The sequence below is a fragment of the Sturnus vulgaris genome, chromosome W (genome assembly GCF_052056855.1).
Source record: "Sturnus vulgaris isolate bStuVul1 chromosome W, bStuVul1.hap1, whole genome shotgun sequence".
NCBI lineage: Eukaryota > Metazoa > Chordata > Aves > Passeriformes > Sturnidae > Sturnus > Sturnus vulgaris.
Window position 1 is genome coordinate 72569833 of NC_142282.1, and position 19032 is coordinate 72588864.

The 19032-nt window shown below is 45.2% G+C and overlaps 1 long non-coding RNA gene across 1 annotated transcript; it reads right to left on the reverse strand.

Annotated features, from left to right (window-relative positions):
- Positions 1-4878: 4878 nt before the first annotated feature.
- LOC148220418 (uncharacterized) lies at positions 4879-8156 on the reverse strand. Its single transcript, XR_015798863.1, has 2 exons — positions 8021-8156; positions 4879-6589 (listed from the first exon to the last, which is right to left on the reverse strand). It is a non-coding gene; the product is annotated as an uncharacterized LOC148220418 (long non-coding RNA).
- Positions 8157-19032: the final 10876 nt, after the last annotated feature.

Below are 19032 nucleotides of genomic sequence, written 5' to 3' on the forward strand. Positions count from 1 at the left end.
AGGTTGTAAGCATAGTGCACAAGGCAATTTTTCCTCAAGTAATTACAGCTGTACTGATTACCGAGAAGTGGAGACAGCCTTGCCTGCCCAATGAGAATGGGTGTTATAAAAGAGTGGGCTAGCTAGGTAAGTTGCAGTTTGGGATTTAGGGTCTGCTGGTTGTGCTGTGAGTAGATAAGGGACAGATAAGGTAACAAGATGCTGTGTGAGGAACAGACAAGGCTAGGCGGCCAGGTAAGGGACAGGTTTGGGTTTAGTCATGAAGAAGGAAACTTGCAGAGAGGAGAGAAGTAGTCAGTGCTGTATGGAGCTGCCTGCAAGAAAGGGAGTCAGTACTGTGTGAAGCAGCTAATGAGGAAAGGAGTCTATTGAGAGAAGGCATGTGAAGTTTTTAAATAAAGGACTGATGATGGTGTCAGTCCAGTCTGTCTTGACATAATTACTATGAGTATCTTTTTTTTAAGTTGAGTATCACAGGACTCATATCCTCTCTACCCCTGACTCCAAAAGCCTGGGGTTTGACCTCAAGTCTCCCTGCTGCTTTCTGCCAGAGGATCCAGGTAGGGCCATTCTCCTCAGCTGCAGTATAGAGCGCATCTTTTACATCTTGCCCTGCATGGACTGGCCAAAGGCCTACTGTGTAAACTGTCTCCTGTTTAATTTGTTTGAAGGCTTATCGTTGCTTAGGGATCCATTTGAAATCATTTGTCTTCTGGGTTACTTGACAGAGAAGACTGGCAGACTAATTTAGGCTATCCCTTTCTCACAAGGCCTAAGAAAGCTTGTTTTTCTTTCTTAGTAGTTGGTGAAGACATTACTGTTACTTTCTTGATCATATCCATTGGGATCTGAAAATGCCCATCTTGCTATTTTACTCGTAAAAACAGTATTTTCTGTGATTTCCTGTGCAGATCCCTTGACTTTGTTTTATGGCAAAACTGGCTTTCAGAAGGATTTGGATTATTTTCTTCCCTTTCTCAAAAACATATCCTGCCATATTGCCCCACGCAGTGATGTCATCAATATCCTCTAGGTGTTCTGGAACTTCACTCTGTTTCAATGCAGTCTAGATCAGTCTATAACATATTGTAGAGCTGTGCTTTCAATTCTGGGATAGTGGATTCCAGGTGTCCTGGATACCCCTCCAAGAGAAAGCAAACTATGGTCCATACTTGCAAAAAACACCTTAGCAATATCAATTTTGGCACTGCTGGGCTCCCTTTAACTCCAGTTCATATTGAAGCTCTAGTATGTTTGTTACATCAGCACTCAGCAGTGGTGTGACTTCATTCAGGCCATGATAATCTGCTGTTAGTCTCCACTCTCCATTAGACTTTTGGACTGCACATATGGAGTTATTAAATGGCTAACCAGTGGTTAGTATTAATTACACCATGGGCTTGCATGGGAAACCCCAAGAATCCTGGAAACAATCATGGAGTGGCCAGAAAGTAGAAATTTTGGATCACTGTCAGAGGAGGAATATGTGAGGAAATGCATAAATTGGCACCCGAAGTAAATGTGCCAGCATCAGAATTTGAAACAACAAATCAAATGTAACTTAAGTATAACAACTAGAAGTTTAATCTTGCGCACTCCAATAATATCTGTTATTTTCTTTAACCCCTCAAGGCCAGGCAGCCAGGAATCCTGGAAGTGATCATGGACTGGCCAGAAGGCAAAGATTTCAGGACGTCACCAGAGTAGGAGGTGACACATGCTGAAGAGGTCCCACTGTATAATAAATTCCTAGAAAGTGAGAAGCAATATGCCTTGTCTACTGATGGATCCTATCATATTGTAGGAAAGCATTGGAGATGGAAGGCAGCTGTATGGTGTACTCTACAAGTTGTGGAAACTGTTGAAGGACAAGATGAGTTGAGTCAGTTTGCAGAGGTGAAAACTCTCCAGCTGGCTCTAGACATTGCTGAATGAGAAAAATGGCCAATACTTTATACTGATTCATGGATAGTGGCAAATGCCCTGTGGGTGTGGTTGCAGCAATGGAAGCAGAATAACTGGCAGCACAGGGATAAACCTATCTGGGCTGCTGCATTGTGGCAAGATTTTGCTGTCTAGGAGGAGAACCTGGTTGTGAAGGTATGTCATGTAGATGCTCATGTACTCAAGAGCCAGGTCACTGAAGAACGTTGGAACAACCAGCAGGTGGATCAGGCTGCTGGAATTGAAGTGGCTCAGGTGGATTAGGTTTGGGAACATAAGGGTGATTTATTTCTGACTCAGTGGGCCCTAACACCTTGGGCCATCAAGGGAGAGATGCAACATATAGATGGGCTCATGATCAGGGACTGGACTTAACCATGGATACTATCACACAGGTCATCTGTTGCCATGGTTAACTCAAAAGGTTATTGTATTCTGTATTTATCTGTGTCTTTGTAAGACCCTGCATCTGGGACACTGGGGCCAGGTGGTACGGTGGGGGCTTTTAAATTCCACTCCAACAGGCAGCTTGTGTGCTTTTGTTGAATGGTTTCTGCCTTGCTGGCTTCTAGGCCTTTGCTTAGGCAGAGGTTTTTTTTCCTTTTTGGGTTCTCTTTTTGTTTTTTCCTCCCTCATCTCAAAGAGACTGCAGTTAGCAGTTTTGAGCTGCCTGGGGGCAAAATTCATAGCATATTTTGAGCAGGGCAGCCCTGCTCCAGCAAGCCAGTCCAGATTGTGACAATTGATAAAAGATTCATGTTAATCACAAAAGCATTGGGGTTTGCATAAACCAGAATACTAAGCTCTGAAGTTGTTACCGTATAGACTAGAAATCCTGAATATTAGAATATAAAGTGTATAAACCATAATAGTAGTAGTAATGCTAAGGCTTGAAGACTGCAGTTCCCAGAGTAGGCCCTGGGAAACTAACTTAGGAATGTGCTGTGCTGAGAGCATGCAGAACTGTTAGTGATAAGGTTAAAGTATAAACATAAATAAAGTACTGGTGGTGGGCAGTGGCGTAAGAGAGAGATTAAGGGGGAGAACACTATAGTTCTAGGATAAGCAACCATGTAAGATTTATGATGTAAAATGCTATCTACAAGGTGAATGTATCTATAGAAGAATGTGTACTTCTGCACATAAACCATTTGTAAAAAGGGTATAAAAAACCCTCTAAAAAGGGAACCAGTGGGATCCTGACTTTGGACGCGAGTCCGCAGGTCCCCGGGCCCTGAATAAAGCACCGCATAAACTGACACTCTGTTAGTTTGTGTTTTACTTGGGGTTTCGGGCAGCAAAGTGAAGCATGGACACTAGATAAAGAAAATTATATGATTAAATAATTCTGTTTAAAATCACCTTATGTTATATTATGTTGTATTATGTTACATTACATTATGTTATATTATGTTATGTTTTTCAAATAAGTTGTATCGGCTACCAGCTTGCAAAATCGAACTTCCCAAAAAGCCCTTCCTGCCTTTGTCTGATCAATACTGCCTATCTCAAGGACCAGACTTCCAGAACTTCTCTGGTGGTTATCTACAAGGACCAGATGGCTATCTGTGACTGATTATCGCCCAGAGGCTTTGTGAATTTGTGTAAAGATGTTTATTCGACCACCACTGCTTATCTGGCAAAATTATGACAGCAAAAAAACCCAAAAATTATTGATTACGAGGAACCACAGTATAAGAAGAGGCTGCAAACCAAGGTTCCGTGGAGCGTGGAGTGGGCGGTGACCCCTCGCGTTCCCCAGCGTGCTGCTTGCTCTTTCTATATCAAATAAAGCAATCCAAAATTCTGCTGAATATCAAGACTTTTGTCTCTCATTTATAACAAGATCGATCAGCCCCCACTCCAGGAGCGGAGGCTACAGAAGCAGACGCTCTGTCTTTCATGGCAGCTTTTGCTGAAGACGGGAGCTGTACTTCGTATATGCACGTTCTGGGTTTGCAGCTGTAGTCACTCGTAAAGACTGCATTTCACAATTAGAAACTGCCTCGAAGTGAACTTTGCAAACTATGCCGGCAGTGAGAAAAACGAGAGAGTTCCTGGGCTCGGGCCACCACGTGCTGGCACTGACGGACTGGTCCTTCCCCCCCCCCCCACTGCCACAGTGCAGAGCCCAGCAGCAGCACCAGCAGAGCCCAACAAACGGCAGGAGAAGGTGGTGAGCGGCAGCACAGACACCCACGCGAGCCGGCAAGTCTTCATCTACCACTAGAACTGCTCTGTAGGCTTCTGCTTTTCCGGGTAGGGTTTGCCAGCATCCTGTCCCTTTGTTCCCAGGACCACGTGGTCTGAAGGGCGCAATCTTGGGATGGAAGGTGTGACGTCATCTTTCCTTTGTCTTTCAAGCCACGTGGCTGCCTCTGGCGAGCGCCTTCTTGGAAAGGGTATTTCTGGCATTTTGGGTTTCTCTTTGTTCCCGTGGTGTCACGAAAATTAACCCACAAGCACCAGAGGTTTATTTCCAAAAAGTAGACAGAGGAGTTCTGTAACTTTATTCAAATAAAGGGAGAGGCCATGGGACATTTCCCATGGAGTCTCTCAAATTTTTTGGAGGACACAGCTTCCTTTTTATCCTAATCCCAGCTGCATTTCCCTCTCTCTTTCCCCAATGGCTGAGGTATTTGAGAGGTACAGACTTACTGAATCACCTAATACAGAACCCCTTCTAATGTGCATTCCCACCCTTCTTTTTCTTTGTGTCTCTGTTCTTTTTCTCTAAGTCCAGGGATTTAGCACAGCCTCAAGTGAGTAAAAGTCTGTATCAATTAGTGAAATTCCTATGGAATTTATGGTTCCACCCATTGCTTCTTTCACCTCTCAGTATCTGGCTTTATGTACCAGCAGGCCTGTAGCCGTGGAATGTGATTTTAACCCTTTAAGTGCAGCGGAAATAAGATGCACAGCTACATGGTCATCTTTCATGACAGGAAGAAAGAGACAAGTTTATTCAGAATGTCAGGAAAATTAATCCACAAACACCAGTGGTTTATGTCCAAAAAGGAGACAGAGGAGTCCTTTTTGCTTTATTCGAATAAAGGGAGAGGCCATGGGACTTTCCCCTGGGATCTCTCAAATTTTCGGAGGACGCAGCCTCCTTTTTATCCTATTTTCCCGGCCGCATTTCCCTCTCTCTTTCCCCATTGGCTGAGGTACTTGAGAGGCACAGACTTCCCGGAACGCCTGATACCTGAAATTCCCCTCTAATGTATAACCCTCCCTTTTAATTTTTAATTCTTATAGAATTCATAGTTTTCCCCCCGTTGCTTCTTTCATCTTTCGATATCCAAGTTCATTTATCAGCAGCCCTACAGTTTGTTTGTAAAGGCAAATATCTCTTTCCATTCATCAATTAGTGGAATCCATCCCATTGTTTCTTTTATCTCTCAGTGCTAGCCTTATCTATAGGCTGATCCACAACTCATTTGTAAAGACAAATTTAACATTCCTCTCAAGAAACACACTTGGTTTTATAGCATGACTCACAATTCCAAGAGTAGAGAAAAGATGATTGGTTCAGAGAGAAGACACCCCATTCCCAGGGCCTGGTCACACACCACAACAGGTGTTCTATCTTTGTTATTAATTCCTTTTTATTTTGACCAAATTACCTCCCTGGGATAAATTCTCCCTAGCCTTGAGCTGGACCAGCTTATCGGCTGGGAACAGAGCTGAAAAGCTCCAGCCTGGAATATTTTTCAGGCTGTAATTTTCTTACTTTCTCAATATGTCCCCCACAGGTCCCCCTTCCGAAATATATTAAAAACGGAAGAGAGAAGTGTTTGTGCTTCCCAGCAGAGCCAGGAAAGACAAACACAACCGAAAGACCTGAGGATATTTGAGTGCCAGGGGTTTGGTGTCTTTTCTCTGCCTAAATCCCATCACTAAGTGAAGTAAAACAATGGACATTTCACCACTAAGTGATTATGCTAATACAATTGTGAAAACTGAGACTATTTCACCCAAACACATATCAACAGCTCAATGAACAGATGAATGTCCATTCCCCACATGTAGAGGGATCATCCCATTGGTGTTTGGTTTGTTGTGCAGCATGGAAACTGAATAGCGACCACATTCTGCTTTTGCAGGCACGGGACAAAGTGAGCATCTCTTGCAGGTCACAGTAGGAACCCGGATGTGTCTCATCCAAAGCCTGTAATGAGGCAAAGGTGATTCACAAGAACAGGATTATTTTGATTTCTTTTTCTCTTTTTCCAATTTCTCTGTCCTGCCTTGGAGACAGCAACAGAATTTTGCTGTTCTGCATTTGAGACAGCAACAGCTATAGGAAAAACCTGTGCTTCTCCCATTTGACTGTCATTCTTGCAATTTGTCAGGAATTCTCCTGCAGAAATTGACTCAAGCACAGAAACATCTGCCTGAGAATTCCCTTTCCCCATGCCCACCCCAAGAATGGACCGAGACCCAGCCCCTTCCCCTTTCGAAACGAGAACAGGGTTGTTGCTGCTGCCAGCACAGGGCTGGAGCGATGCGGCACGGTGGAGAGGCGAGAAGGGTCCCTCTGAGACCGGACAGACAGACAGGTCTCTTCTGGTCGATGAGATCGGTGCTGGGGTCAGCAAATCCGAAGAAAAGGTCGTCTTTTCTTGGCGAATGAATGATGAGGCTGAGGGGAAAAGAGAAAACAGCCCCTTCTCTGATGGGGCAGAGAAAGAAGGCAGAGACCCAGGCCCCACAAAGGAGTCAGGCTCTGACACCAGGGAGAAGGGAGGAGCCGGCACCATCCCCGGGCCGGGAAGGGTGCCCACGTCCCCCTCTCAGCAGCAAGCGGGTCGGGTTCCGACGTCATCATGAAAGGGCGGGCCAGCACCACCCCTGTCTCTGAGAGCGAGGGTGTCAGCCCGGCAGGGGAGGAGGGAGTTGCCACCGCCCCTTGGGCTGGGGGGGGCAGCACGTCAGACGTCACAGCCCCTCCCATCACCGGGGCGGGCTGCTGTGGCTGCACCTCCAGAGGCGGGCCAGGCTGCGACATCACCGAGGAGGGGGCGGGCAGCGCCGCCCCCACCTCTGCAGCCGGTGCCACCTGCTCCGCCCCCGGGGGCGGGCCCGTAGGGGACAGGGGAGCCCCCTCTGAGCACGCCAGGAGGGGAGGGGGGGCCGCGCGGGGGGGGCTCGCCGCCGCACCACCCACAGGCTCAGCCGCCAGGAAGAAACCATCTCCGGACACCCCCGGCCCCGCGCCCGCACCACCCTGTGGTATTCCGGGCGCGGCCGCCGCCGCGCCCGCCTGACTGGCCATAAACCTTTCTAGTGTTACATGCACTGTCTGCATAACTTGTTCTGTGATCAGGTTCAGCAGATCTGTCGAAATGGTCGACAGACATGCTGGTCCAGCCGGCGAGGGGGCTGTGGGACGGTCAGACAGCTGGCTGAGTGCTGACTGTCCGGACCCCGTGCGTTGCGAAAAGGGGGGGTTGACGGCTGTGAGCCCGACGGAAACGAACGATCAGCCCCGCTCTCTTTTTCAGAACCTAATCTCCCTAAAAGTACGGGGGAGGAGTATTTCGGCTGGATATAGTCATTTGGGGAGGGATACGCCGGCGGAGAGAAACTTCTTGGCGATGGGTAGTTTGGCAGGGGGGCAAAATTTTCGTGGGGAATACCTGCCCGCGGAACAGCCAGGCAGGGCGCGTGGGGGGGGGGGGGGGGGGGGGGTGATTTTCCATCTCCTGGTCCTCGGACATTTCGTTCCCCATTTCCTGCGCATCCCGCATCATGACTCGATTAATGAGTCCCCAGGTGGTTTGCAAAGGGGATACTGAAGTATCTGTGGCTAAAAGGGCACCCCATAAACATTCCCCTAGCTGCCTCCATGATTCTGAGGAAAAGGCTTCTTTGGGATCATCAGAAAACCCATGTTGTTTTGCCCATGCCAGTACGGTGATCAAATCTCTGTCTGGAATCGGGTCTTCCAAATTCTCTAGGACCCCTTTCCAAATGGAGAGGACAGATTCCTCTTGCTTAGTTAAGCGGTTCCCCATTATCTAACTGCTTTCCCAACTAATTGCTTAGCCGGGGACGGGGAACCAGAGAGTACCTCAGCAGTCCGGATTTCCGGGTTGGCCGATGGGTCCGTGCAGTCTCCTCGCGGTGCCGCTCCGCTGACTCCTCGGTGCTGGGTGCCGGGCGCTGTGCGCCTCATGGCTCTGCAGGGCTCCGCAGGGCTCCGCTATGCCTTCGCTGTCCCGTGCCTGGTGGCTCAGCTCCGCGGAGCCCCGCACTGCATTCGCGGTTCGTGACGGGCTGCCCCGATCCGGCCTGCGGCTTCCGACGCTCCGCTCCCGGAGCCGGTCGCGATGCCCTGCGGTCCGGTCCTCCCAGGAATAATCCGGGGTTTTCCGCTGCCTAAAGCGAGCTAAACAATAGCTCCGGGGCAAAAGTGCTCCCGTTACCTCTGTGATGGAGGCACAGCTGATGAATTCCGTAGGATGTCCCGTCCCGCTGCAGTCGGGTGGGGATCCACGATCTTCCCAGATGGCTCTCTCGGTTCCGGCCGTCGTCACGGGTCCGGTCCTAGCCCTAGGGTCCGGTGTCCTGATTTTCTGGGTATTCCAGCCTGCTCCTGGCACGGTTCTGGCTCAGCTCTGAGCGCAGCCCCGGTTATTGACAGCCTCATTGGGTCTGTCCCAGTTTGACAGGCTTCGGGCCCCGAATTCTTCGGGGCCCTTGTCGGCAAAGGTCCCGAGATGAAGCACTCAGTGAACCTCCAAATGTAGCCGTGGAATGGGGTTTTAACCCTTTAAGTGCAGCGGAAATAAGATGCACAGCTACATGGTCATCTTTCATGACAGGAGGAAAGAGACAAGTTTATTCAGAAACACACTTGGTTTTATAGCATGACTCGCAATTCCAAGAGTAGAGAAAAGGTGATTGGTTCAGAGAGAAGACACCCCATTGCCAGGGCCTGGTCACACACCACAACAGGTGTTCTATCTTTGTTATTAATTCCTTTTTATTTTGACCAAATTATCACCCTGGGAGAAATTCTCCCTAGCCCTGAGCTGGACCAGCTTATCGGCTGGTAACAGAGCTGAAAAGCTCCAGCCTGGAATATTTTTCAGGCTGTAATTTTCTTACTTTCTCAATATGTGTCCCACACAGGCCCATAGTTTGTTTGTAAAGACACCTTCTCATTCCTTTCAGTGGGGTTCATGAGATTTAGCAATTTTGTATCTAGCATTTATTTACTGTTATTTTTGCCTGCTACTGTTCCATTAGTTAGTAAACTGTTATTTTTTCACTTAAATCTACTTGTATTCATTCCTTATTCACAGAAAGGGATTGACTGACCCTATAAAGTGAAACCTAGATGATCTGTAACAAAAAGTTAACCACAACTAATATTGTAACAAGATATTGTAAATGTGCAGGCAAAGCAAGCAAGAGAGCAGAGCAAGTGAGATAATGTGTGAGAGGAATGTTGAATTTGTCTTTACAAATGAGCTGTGGATCAGCCTATAGATAAGGCTAGCACTGAGAGATAAAAGAAACAATGGGATGGATTCCACTGATTGATGAATGGAAAAAGATATTTGCCTTTACAAACAAACCGTAGGGCTGCTGATAAATGAAATTGGATATCGAAAGATGAACGAAGCAACGGGGGGAAAACGATGAATTCTATAAGAAGTAAAAATTAAAAGGGAGGGTTATACATTAGAGGGGAATTTCAGGTATCAGGCGTTCCGGGAAGTCTGTGCCTCTCAAGTACCTCAGCCAATGGGGAAAGAGAGAGGGAAATGCGGCTGGGAAAATAGGATAAAAAGGAGGCTGCGTCCTCCAAAAATTTGAGAGATCCCAGGGGAATGTCCCATGGCCTCTCCCTTTATTCGAATAAAGCAAAAAGGACTCCTCTGTCTCCATTTTGGACATAAACCTCTGGTGTTTGTGGAGTGATTTTCCTGTCGTGCAAGCAAAGAAAAGCAAGTTTTAACGGAACTTGCAAACTGAACTTAGCTAAAAACAGACTGAAAAACAAGAGCACAGGGCATGCACTGAAGACAGAAGTAAAAAGTTCAAATATGAGGAAGACTACAAGTCTTCATCAAAAGACCACTGGAAAATAAGTCTTCATCAAAAGCACACCAGAAGACAGATGGCCACAACAGAAATAATTTATGCATGCGCAAACGCAACAAACTCTTATGTAACCATGACACAGCTTTATGCAGAGTATGCTAATGATACGTTGCAATCATGATATGTTGCAGAGAAGGACTTTTAAAACGTAACTGTTATAAATGAGAGACAAAAGTCTCGATATTCAGCAAAATTTAGATTACTTTATTTGATATAGAAGGAGCAAGCAGCGCGCTGGGGAACGTGAGGGGTCACCGCCCACTCCACGCTCCACCGAACCTCGGTTTGCAGCCTCTTCTTATACTGTGGGTTCTCGTTGTTCACAAATTCACAAAGCCTTTGGGTGATAATCAGTCACAGATTGCCATCCGGTCCTTGTAGATGACCACCAGGGAAGTTCTGGAAGTCTGGTTTTTGGGATAGGCAGTATTGATTAGACAAAGGTAGGAAGGGCTTTTTGGGAAGTCCGATTTCACAAGCTGGTAGCCGATACAACTTATTTGAAAAACATAACATAATATAACATAATGTAATGTAACATAATACAACATAATATAACATAACAAGGTGATTTTAAACAGAATTATTTAATCATGTAATTTCCTTTATCTAGTGTCCATGCTTCACTTCAGAGCTTAGTATTCTGGTTTATGCAAACCCCAATGCTTTTGTGATTAACACGAATCTTTTATCAATTGTCACAATTTCCCCACTTCTCTTTTTTTATCCCATTGATTCGTGTTCTGGTTTCAAATTTTGTCAGTACCTCTTGTACTAGATTTAATTCGTTTACTGCCATTAATTTTGTTGCCTTCTCAGGGTCTACTGGTATTGTAGCAACTTGCATTCCTTGAACCACCGACTGGATTAGTCGAATGAAGCATGGAACAAGACAAGGGATGAACAGTAGTCCTAATAATGCACATGCTAACATAAATCCTAATTTCTTCCACCAAGCTCCCCCCAACAGGTTATTCCACCAATTTTCATTAACCATAGAGTTCCAGGTTTGTACAGGTACATGGGCTATTCGTTTTATTTCTTCTGCAATTTTAGTAATTATTTCACCATTATCATCAATTTCTAAGCAGCATTCAGAATTATTAAACTTTCCACACATTCCCCCTTCTTCAGCTAACAGATAGTCTAGAGCCAGTCGGTTTTGATATACTGCTGCTCTAGTTTGGGTAAGTTGTTTAGCTATCAATTCCATTGCTCGGGCTGTCCGGTTTGAAGTAATTTCTACCACGGCTTGTAGCCTGATAATTCAATTTAGCATATAAATTGGAGTGCGATAGCCCCAGCTCCCATCTTGAGCCCAGGTAGCTGGTCCATAATATTCAATAATTCCTTCTGGGGGCCATTCATCATCCTTCCCTATTTGTGTTCCCCCTATGTCTGTGCTCCTTTTATTTCGATACAAAGTTTCATACAAGGGAACTCCTAACACTCTATTACCCTTTTCCTTTGGTAATGTAAAAAACGCAGGCTGGATAATCCCTAGAGTGCATGTCCCTCTCCATCTTTTTGGTAGGGTATTATAAGCTTTTTTCCCACAGATCCAAAATATTCCATCTGGGGCTTTCCAGCTTAGTTTAACTGATTCAGGTTGTTGCCAATAGGTCCTTACACTTTTTACTTCTTCATATGGGTTGGCTCTATTTTTATTATACCAGCATAGTCCTGTAAAATTGTTCTTTATACAATTACCTTTACTTTCCCCAATATCCTTCTGGAGCTTTGGACCACCAAGACTGCTTGCATTTGTAATCAGGATAGTCTTACAGGGGGTGTGCCCCACATATTGGGTAAAGTTAGTTCCCTGACGTGTTATACATACCTCTCCTATTACCTCATGACTTAGAACCCACCCTTCAGGTCTATTGACTCCCCTCGATATTTCTGTTTGATTCCACTGTAACAACTGCTCTGGGCCCAACCCCTCCCCCCTCCATGGCCATTGTTCAGTCATTTGCATTCCTCCACAGATCCAACAGTGAGTTAAGTTCAGTTCAGTAGTGATTTCTTTCATTAATTCTACAAATAAATTTTTTCCCAAGGTGGGTAAGTCCCGTTCACTGAGCTGGTGTTTTATTTTTTCTTACAAGTTAAAATTTCCCCCATGGTTTGTCTTTGTTCCTTTGAACACCTTAGTTATATTTTTTATCAATTCTTCCTTGTAGTGATCTTGCACTCCTCCCTGATCTGAATATCCCCACATACTTTCTTTTGTGAAGCAGAGGTGTGTCTCTCCTACTGGACAACTTTGGTATGCTGAGGGAGCCCACCCTCCTTTTCCCAAATTGGTGGCTACCCAGTAACTTCTTCCCATACTAGTGCAAGTTTCTAAGTTGTGTTTATTATAGCAGGCCGAATTGATGTGTGTATGGAAGGCAAGGGTGGATACCGTGCGTCTGCCGTACCTAATTGTCTGGTGACACTTGGAACAAGCATCAGCATTATTTCCTTTTATCATCATTAGCAATAGGATGACTCCCATGACCATTTTCATCCTTCTGCCTCCCTCAAGGCCTACGGGGTTGCTGCCAGTAGCCGAGGTTTGTTTAATCTTCTCGGCAGCAGGGAATATGTCCTGGGCTCTCCCACTTTGTCTTTGTCTTTTGGTAGTGTTTTTTAATTTTGTTCCAGCTTTTAGCTTTAACATTCCAGTACGAGGTACAGCAGTGACAGCACAGTATACTGTTGGGGGTTGAATGCTTCGCTTTTCTTTCTGTGGAATTTCTCCCATTGTTATGCTAAGTAATTGTGGCTACACCTTAAAACGACAGATAATGTTCTCTCGTAGGGGGGTGGCTGGAGGGGGAGGGGGGGGGAACCGGAAAAGGAAAGGTGGGATAGGGGGGTCTGGAGCTGGGCGCTCTCTCGCTTGGCTCCTGGAGTGGGAAGACAACCTGGGCTCTGCTCTGGCATCTTCCCCTGCCATCCCAGCACTGAGATCCACGCTCCCTGCCTTTGGACATCGCTCTGCTGCTCTCCTAGCTCACCCTACTACCTCCGGACACTCTGCTGAGCATCACGACCGACACCGTGAGGGGGAGTCACTTTCCCCATCCCCGCTCACCCCTGGGCCGTGGCCGCCATCACCCAGCCCTCTTCAACTGCGCGGGACCTGCCCTGCCCCCACAGCACCGGTAACAGCACAGGGAGACGGCCTGCGGCCAGAAGGGACTGGAGCGGAGCTAGACTGTTTCTGTTGCCAATTTTTATAGCTGTTGTTGTTTTTTTGCTTTGTTAGATACCAGTAAAGAACTGTTATTCTTATCCCCATATCTCCTGCCTGAAGGTGTCTGAATTGGACCTAAAATAATTAAAAGGGAGGGGGGTTGCACTCTGCATCGCAGAAAAGGGGCTCCTGCCTTTCCTTAGACCATACCTGTCTTTCAAACCAAGACATATACACAACCCTTCTGACACTTTCTTGTCAATACCTCTGCTCCGGCTCTCTTTTTTTCCTTATTCCTCCCACCATTTATGATCATCAATTTCGATTTCTCCTTGTGCTGATAGGGTATTACGTACCTTAATAGTTTCCTTACATTCATTTCTTCTACACTGGACACATAATGCAAATGGGGGATACCCACCCTAGGAATAACACCACAACAACTCAGTACAATATGGACACCTTTTCTTGATGAACAGGCTACACCCGGGTTTGGGGCAGGTGACTTTCAGTCCTGATTAGGAGACCTTCGAGACGAATTGATCCGATATTGACATCAAGTCTTCCGAATTCGCACTTTGAGGTCTCCAGGCTCAGATGTCACTGTCCAACCTGCAGTAGGAGGGGTTACAGGACCCTTGACTCTACTCACATGTGTCCATCCCTTTTCAGCTGTCCTCACAGCTGTTTCAGTCATTAACAGAACTAAATACGGTCCTTCCCATTTTGGAGCTAGATTTTCTTCTTTCCATACTTTCATTAACACATGTTGTCCTGGCTTAATTTTATGTATGGCAAATCCTAGAGGGACAGTTTGAGTTAAAATCCCCTTCTCTCTTAATTCTTCCAAGTTTTTGCTGATTGTTATTATGTAATTCTGAAGAGAAGGGTCCTGAACTAAGGTCGGATCAAGGTGTACTCCTTTAGGGTAAGGCATACCATACAGCATTTCATATGGTGAAATCCCTGGTTTTGAATTTGGCATTGTTCGTATATTAGACAGGGCTAGTGGGAGGCACTTTGTCCATGGCATTTTAGTCTCAGTCATTAATTATGATAGCTGTTGTTTTAATGTCTGATTCATCCTTTCAACCCTCCCAGAACTCTGAGGGTGCCAAGGTGTATGATACTCCCAGCTGATGCCCAGCGCCGAGGTCAGTAACTTAAGCACCTTTGATGTAAAGTGCGTCCCCTGGTCTGAGTCTATTGCTCGAACCAGGCCATACCTTGGGATTATGTGTTCCAACAATATTTTGGCTACCACTTGTGATGTGGCCCTAGCTGCAGGGTATGCCTCTACCCAGTGGGTTAATTGGTCTACTCTCACTAGTAAGTATTTCCACCTTCCTATTTTTGGTAATTCTGTAAAATCTACTTCTATTCTTTCAAGGGGTCTGTAAGCAGTTTTCCGTCCTCCTGACGGACCTTGTCGCATACCTTTTTTATTATTTTTCTGACAAGTTATACAACCCTGTACGCTCTGCTTTGCAATATCAAAAATGCCGATGCATCCAAAAAGTTTTAAAAATTGGTCTGCTAGCGCTCTGGTTCCCCAACGTGTTTGTTGGTGTAATTGTTCAATAATTTGTCTGGCCTGGGTCTTAGGTAAAATTTCCCTGCCATCTGGTAAAACCTATTTATTCTCATGCTGTTCTGCCTTTAATTTTTTTATCGCTTCTTTTTCCTGAGGAGTAAATAGCTTCTGTAATTCCTGGTTGGGGCTGAGATCTTTAACTGTAGTACTTAATACAGAAACAGGTTTTTGCTCCAATGCTGCTTTTTTTGCTTCTTTGTCAGCCAGATTATTCCCCCTTGTATGGTAGCTTGTTCCTTTTTGGTGCCCTCTTATATGGACCACAGCAATTTCAGTGGGGCCCCTAAGAGCCTCTAGTATTCTAACAATTAATTCTTGATGTATCAACCCCCGTCCTTGAGTGTTAATTAACCCCCTTTCTTCCCAAATTTTACCAAATGTGTGGACTATGCCATAGGCATACTTAGAATCCGTATATATCGTTCCTTTTTTACCTTCTAAATAAGATAATGCCCTATAAAGAGCAAATAGTTCACAAGCCTGAGCGGACCATGCTGCATTTAAGGGTCCGGATTCTACTAATTTCAATTCTTCTCCTCCTACTATGGCATATCCCGATTTTCGTTTTCCTTCCACCACTCGAGAAGATCCATCTATAAACAATTTTACTCCATCCTTAAATTCAACTTCTCCCAATTCAGGTCTAATTTTTGTTTGTAATTCTATAACATCCACACAATCATGTTCTAAATTTTCTCCTGGTTCCTCATATAGGAATTGTGCAGGACTTTAAGCAGTTTTTGTTTTTAGCTCCAAATCTGGGGAAGTGATTAGAATAGCTTCATATTTTAATATTGGGGCATCGGTTAACCATTTCTCAGCTTTTCGATTCAGAATTCCCCTTACGTTATGAGGGGTGTGGACCACTAGGGGTGCCCCAAAGGTAATTTTTCGGGCTTCTTCAATTAAAAGTGCTGTGGCCACTAGGGCCTGGAGGCGTGTGGGCCAACCCCGACTGACAGGGTCGAGCAGTTTAGAATAAAATCCCACTGGCTTTTGACTGCCTGCCCATTCCTGGGTGAGTACCCCATATGCTGTTTGATCAGAGGTATTTACAAATAACTGAAATGGTCTCTCCAAGTCTGGGAGACTGAGTACAGGGGCTTGAATTAAAGCATGTTTGACCTTTTCAAAACTTTTATCATCCTCTTCTGTCCATTTTAGGCGATTAGTGGTAAGTTTTTCATATAGAAATTTCACTTTCTCACTAAATCCCTCTATCCATTGACGACAATATCCCAGCAATCCCAAAATTTTCCTCACTTCTTTTTTGGTTTTTGGAGGTCCCAGGCTTAATATTCCAGAGACTCTATTAGGATCCAATTTCTTTTTCCCTTTACTTAGCCAATGTCCCAAATATTTTACTTCTGGTTCTGTAAACTGTAATTTGGCTTTGGATACCTTCAATCCCTGTGTTCCCAAAAAGTTTAAAAGTTTTATAGTCCCATTTCTAGTAGATTCCTCGTCTTTTCCTGCTATTAATAGATCATCTATATATTGTAACAATTTCACCCCTTCTGGTGACTCAGAAGATTGCATTAATTCTTCTAGGGCTTGTCCAAAGAGATTGGGGGATTCTGTAAAGCCCTGAGGCAATACTGTCCAACGCAGTTGTTGTTTCCTGCCCTTATCAGGATCTTCCCGTTCAAAGGCAAAGTAATCTCTCCTACTTTCCTCTAATGGGCATGCCCAGAAGGCATCTTTTAGATCTATTACACTATACCAAGTGTAGTCAGGGGACAACTGGTTTAAGAGAGTGTAAGGGTTTGCTACTACAGGAAATTTGGTAACAGTTCGCTGATTTATAGCTCTCAAATCCTGTACTAATCTGTAATTCCCGTCTGTCTTTTTGACAGGCAGAATAGGAGTATTATGTGGGGACATACATGGTTCCAAAGCCCCTTGTTGCAAAAGGTTTTCGATGAGAGGCTTAAGGCCCCGTCTCCTTTCCAGTGATATTGGATATTGACGAACTCGGATAGGCAAACCGGGATCAGTGATTTTCACTTTGATAGGTTTCATTTTTAACTTCCCTATTTCCCCAGGGGTGTACCACACCTCAGGACATATTTTCTCCTCCTCCTTTTGGGTTAAAGCAAAAATTTTAAGCTGGCCTTGGGATACTTCAATTTTCAAATCCAATGCTATTATTAAATCCCTCCCCAATAAATTATTTTCTGCCTCTGGCAGTAACAGCAGATCTTTTAACTCAGTTTTGTTCCGGGTCTCAATTTGCACATTTTTAATAATAGGGATCCGAAATGGTTCACCTTTTGCTCCGACCACGAGTGCTGTTTCTCTACTAGGTTTACACCCTTTTGGTAGGTGTTTAATTGTGGCTTTTTTGGCTCCTGTATCTACTAAAAATTCCACCTCCTCTCCCTGGGGACCAATCCTTAATTTTATCAAGGGCTCTTTGGATGGTATGGTGCCTAATACATACAGCCCCTGACACCCCTATTCATCTTCCTGGAACATTTTTTCATCCCGTATCCGTTCTTTACAATTTTTTTCTTTATATGACCCTTCTTGTTACAATAAAAGCAGGTTTGCCTTGGTGAATTATTTCCTGCTTCATTTCCTTGTTTTGGTGGGGGTTTTCGTGGTTTCCCTCCCCCTTTCTGCTGGGTTTCTTTCTGTGTTTCACGAACTTCAGCAAAAAAGATTTTTGCTTTTGCTTTCTGCTTCTCTTCATCCCTCCTTACGTAAGCTTTTTGTGCTTCTCTTAGCAATTCTTGTAACCCCCGATCTTGCCAATCATCTAACTTTTCTAATTTCTTTCTAATATCTCCCCATGATCGAGCAACAAATTGGGTTTTGAGGAGTGCCTGACCCACTTGTGTATCAGGGTCTATCCCGGAGTACATTTGGAGATCTTTCCTCAGCCGCTCCAACCAGTCAGTCGGGGATTCGTCCTTTTTTTGTTGTTCACTGAAGGCTTTATTAATATTTTGTCCTTTAGGAACTGATTCTCGGATACCTTTAACGAGTATCCATCTTAAGTCCATCATATTCTGGCGATGGACATCATTCTGATTATCCCAGTTAGGATTATTTAATGGCCATTTCTGGTCTCCCCTAGGTCCAATCTGATGCTCCCGGTCCCATACCCTCATTCCAGCCTGTCTGATCCTTTTCCGTTCTTCCGTGGTGAATAGGATACTTAATATAGATTGTAATTCCATCCAAGTATACATACTTGGTCCGAGGAATTGATCTAGTCTCTCCGATACCCCTATAGGATCTTCTAGTAGTTTTCCCATTTCTTTTTTAAAGTTTCTCACTTCCCCTGTGTTCAAGGGAACATTTACAAATCCAATTAAGCCAGCCTGTTGTCCTGCTAATGGCACTTCCCTCAGGGGGTAAAGGCGAGCCTTTGTGTGGTTATCTCCCTCCTCTCTGGTGATACTATCTCTCCTGGTATTCCTTTGACTGGAGGGGGTTCTTAGAGCTATGGGAGTACCAGGATGAGAAGTGGGTGCGTGGGGGGGGTCTCCTGTATTTTCTGTATTATACGGAGGTGGGAGATTATCGAGGGGTTCCCAGGTAACCTTTTTTTAATCTTCATCTTAGATTTCTTTTAAAGTATATATCAAGGATGGCTTGGACTGTTTTGCCCACAGGCCAGCATACTCACATTCCTCTCTGTTAAATGGTTCTTTATGAGCCACATATGTGTTTAATGCCCGACAAATCCAACCCTCAAATGATCTGAACATGGGCCAGTATAGGTTATCTTTACGGCTCATTTCTCTGGTCCATTCCACCATGCAATATTGAATCAATTTTTCTTTACTTTTTCCTCTGTATACCACCCCTGTGTCCCAACATTTTAATATTACTCCCAAAGGGCTGCCTGGTGGTATTTCTGGCAACCTACTTGTCTTGTCTTTATTTTCCCAGTCTCCTTGTGGACCAAATGAACTTGAACCTCTTCGTGGGTCCCTGGGACTCAGAATCTTACTCCTTCTTTGTCCCATTTTTTCCTCAAGGGACAGTCTTGAGGTGTTTGCACTCCCCGATGTGTTCCGCCCAAACCCCTGCCTCTCCTTGGGTCAGGATGGAACCTGGAACCCGCCTCTACCTGGGCTGGGATGGGAAAAGCAGCTTTTCCCTTCTCCCTCCGTGACTGGTGTGTTGCAATCTGCTTTTCTTTTCCTCCCCGTTCCCCCCCCCCCCCCCCCCCCCCCCC